The following is a 4,484-nucleotide window of genomic DNA, read 5'->3' on the forward strand; positions in this document are numbered from 1 at the left end:
CCTGTCATTGTCCCCACATTTAGAGTTGCAACTCTCAGTCCTACATTTTTGACTTTCCTCTTCTCCCTCCGTCTCCTGACACATTTCCATCCTCGTGGTCTTTGACTAACGATAGCACAATTTCCACCAGCACCCTGATTCTCAACAGCACTGGTGGTGGTTGTTAACACAGGCCTCGACTGATACAGTATGGTGTCACTTAGATTAACTCGTATGTTAGTTTTGGCAAAAGTGAATTATGTCAAATTCTTGACACAACTCTCACCATTTACCCGGGCTTGGGACCGGTAGAAGAAACCAGCCCTAGTGGCTGGTTTCAAAAATGTTCTAACTAGACCCACAACATGAAAATTAACTGTACAGTAATACAGTAGTCCCTCGCTACTTAGCGGTTCATTTTTCGCAGATTCGCTATATCATAGTTTTTCAAAGTAAGACTGGACATGACACTGATTGATGGATGAGCCATGGATTGTTTATTTTAAATAAATTATTTTAAATGACTTTGCACCATGTGTGCAGCCCACAAGTGCTGGGGAAATCTCCCTCCTGCAGCTGATCTCCTTCTCTGCCACTCACATTTCTCCTGCTGCATCAGCGTTGTTATCCAGATGCACCGATCAACTTTTGTCTTCCAACTTAAAATTCAAAGTATGCTGCATCAGAAAATCCTCATAATCACAAAATATAAGTGTTGTTATTTTTAATTATTTTAGAACTTCTATGTTCAGTTGTTTCAGTGTAATTGATCAAGTACATTTCTGCTCTGTGCTGCTGAACTGTGTGAAGGGTTAACCCTTTGATGTCCTGCTGCGCTTCTCTTCTCTAAATACTGTAACAATTTAAATAAACAATCCATGATGCATGGATTGTTTATTTAAAATGTTACAGTATTTAAATTTCAATTGTTCATTTATGGAGGGAAATTAGGAGCAACAGGTGATGAGTGCAATTGCAGCCTGGCACATGTCATGACAAAAATGACTGAACTTGAACTGAACTTGGACTACTGTATTCTACTTCGTTGTTTTTCATTTATCGCGGGTGGGCGTGGTCCCCCATCACCCGCGACAAACGAGGGACCACTGTAACTTATATTAGGATGGGATACAAAGAATGATAGAATGCTTTGATGTACTAATTAGGATACAAACTCAAAATTAAAACTTAACATGTAATAAATATGATAGTAACTTATTCATGATGACCTTGCATCGCATTATGACTTAGCAACTCATTATGACCAAGCAACCCATAATGAGATATCTCAAAATAATTTCACATTTCACAATTATTACTAAGTATCTCATTATTATGAGATGCCATCTTAAAACATGACAGTGCATCTTTTTCTTCAGAATGGTGAAAATAGGCTTACAAATCTGCTTGGTAAGAAAACTACCAGTAAGTTCAATAACGCCAACAGTGATTAGCTTATAAAACAATAGAGTTTGTGTTTAAATGTGCACTTACAGTAAAGATTGGGGTTGCAAATGACATTTACATTTACTCAAGTCATTGACAAGGACACTCAAAATATAAATTTATTTTGTTTATTCAGAATAATAGGCTTAAAATATAATGCAAGCAATCAGTTTACACACTCAGGATCTTGTATTGCTACAGCTTTCAATAAACTGGAGGGTGTTGCAGAACACAAGAGAAAAAAAATCCCACTTACATCAATTTGTACGTTATTTGAAACTGGCATAAGTGAGGAAATAATTAAAACACATTCTGAAATATGATTGGTATAGCTACATAAACCTTGATTTGATGTATGTTGTATGCAGTATCTGAGACAGACACTTAAGCACATTCAAGACATTCATTCTCCAAAAACACAAAATTAAAGAAAAGCACTGATATAACCTGCAGCGTAGCTTCACATACAATCGCAATCAGCTTCATCTTTCCTGAAAACTTCTACAAACACTGACCTGCTTACTACAAAAGGAAGTGGTGCCTTGCCATTTTGTGTAAAAGATGATTGCAGCAGCTTGTAGACATTTTGTGAGATGTCTGCAGAGCAGCTTTTGTAGTGCTGAGGAAAGTTTACTGCATGCTGTTTCTTCACAAGCAAGAACAAAAGGAGAGGACTGAGGTAGGAGAGGAGAGCTGAAGGCAAAAGAAGGTGAGAAATAAATACGGTGTTCTACAATTTACTTGTAGAATCAAAATGTTCAAAGGCACTTTGCTTGTGTGTGTGAGGGGGAGAATGGAGTAAAAAATAATCTGATAAACAGTTTACAGCTTGGTCTCAGCTAAATTATACAAATTAAGTAGCTTTAACAAACTGGTTAGAAAGAAAATCCCTTTACATATTAAAAGAAATAAAAGTAGACTATTTTCAGGTAAAATACTTCATGTTTGGCAATTAAACGTATAGCAATTAAAATTAGCAACAAAAAAGGGCATTTTAAGCTGTAGTATAAAAACAATGCATAGCCTTAAAAGCAAAAATATTCATGTCAGTGATTGAGCAACGACAAAACCCTTCATCATTTCAAACTCCACAATTATTTTTACAGCTTCGTAGTGGTGATTCATCCTCGCTCACCAGAAAAGTGGTGCGTCACATTATCTGATTACGCTAAAGAGCTGATAGTGGTTTAATTTTAAATTCTCATCTCCTGCGGAGCTCTTTTAGCTCCCACTGAATCACTCGACAGGCTAGATTAAACTCTAGCAACTTACTGGAAACCTTCGAAAAGCAGAGGATTTATGTCAAGGCTTATACTTTTGTAGAGCTCAGATAAACTCCTGGAACACACAACAAGATTCCTATCAGAGTGTAAAAATAAAAAAAGGGAAAAATGACCTGTTGCTGTGCTTCACAACAATTAAAATAAACAGTGATTATGGCTGAATTGAATATTACGCTCGTGTCAAATGACAATTGCAAGTTTCAACATTTTGCCTGTGGTCTCATACCAGTATGGCTCAAGAAAAAGGCTGCCATCTCCAGGATTTTTGAAAGTCACCCATAAGTCATTTCAACCACAGTCCAGTTATATTACCAAGGCTGTCCATTAAAAAAAAGGCATACATTTGTTGTGCATAAAGTATCCTTACATCTCGCCTCCAGTCTGGTTTTCCTCTCAGGCTAGCCCAAGCTTGTTGCGTCAGGATGACAAATGGTGGTCACTTCTTAAAAGTTCCAAGTGTTTACGAGAGATCCGAATAGTTCAGTTCTGGACTGGAGCAGATCCCAGAGGTGAGCTCAGTGCTATATTTAGAGCGAGGGGCTTCAGTTTAAACAGAGTAATCCTTCATGTTATTGTCTGAGCAGTGGTTGGTAATGGAAAGGTTTACATTTTTGTCTGCAAAAGAAAACTGAAATGTCCGTGTCTGCAAATAGATCATAAGTGATCTTAGTCAAGAGATAGAGATAAAATACTTATTCAATGTAAAATTTGTTTTCATTTTAGCTGAATTACAACAATATTTTCTAATATTATTTAAATCCACGAGGGGGGGATTATAATCTTTTTTCCAATGCATCGCGATGTGGAAGGAAAAAGAAGTCTGACTGAGACACAAAACAGCACTTTTGTATTGACAGCCACTGTTTTCATTGTTTTTTTTATTATTATATCATATATTTTATCATATTTTATTGTATTTCTGCTTCTGTGAAGTTAAAGGGGAAAATGATGTTGACAAAAGTCTCGACGTGTTTTCCCTCGGAGGCGGAAGAAGAAATAAAAATATATTTTTTAAACTGGTGATAGCTACTAGCTGCTGCTGCTAACAGAGGGGAATTGAACAAGCAACGTCAAAGTTTCCACCTAACCCAGAAAAGGCGAAGTGAAATACAAAGTCCGTTGCAACGATTATCGCAGAGGATTCATGTCTGCATCTAGTGGTTAAAAACCAGGGCTTGTTGTGCATTGCTTCATAGCATGGAGCCACAATACAACATGTTCATCTTACAGAATGTATGAAGTTAAACAAGCACTCCCATGTTTTACAACAGGACCAAGAAGCGGTGGAAATACTGTAAAAAGCATTTAAGATAGCTCTAACATGTGATGCATGATGGACATCCATTGCCACAGGATCTTTTGCCACTGGACTCAGTATTTTGACTCATTTTGTTCAAATTCTTATTTGTTTGAAAACTGTTTTATCTGTAGTGTAAAGTAACATTTGTTTTAGGTCTGAGAGTCTATGGTCAGGATTTTGTTAAAAGTGTGATAATGGATACATCCAGATGCACTGATAATATTTGTATAATCACTTTGCAACCCTGTGAATTGTATTCCAACTGAATCTTGAGGTGCCTACATTTTTGCACTCTTAATCCTAAATTTAATCGCTCGTTTTAAGATAATTTATCTGTTTTAAGTTGCCAGTAATTACACAACGAATGCAAGAAAGTTTAGTTAAGTCTCTTTACACAGGAAATAAACTGGGCTTTTACGCTTGAGTTACTTTTTTAAAAGAATCAGTGTGAACATGAAAAAACTGTCTCCAAAAGT

The sequence above is a fragment of the Nematolebias whitei genome, chromosome 5 (genome assembly GCF_014905685.2).
Source record: "Nematolebias whitei isolate Nwh7 chromosome 5, NemWhi1, whole genome shotgun sequence".
NCBI lineage: Eukaryota > Metazoa > Chordata > Actinopteri > Cyprinodontiformes > Rivulidae > Nematolebias > Nematolebias whitei.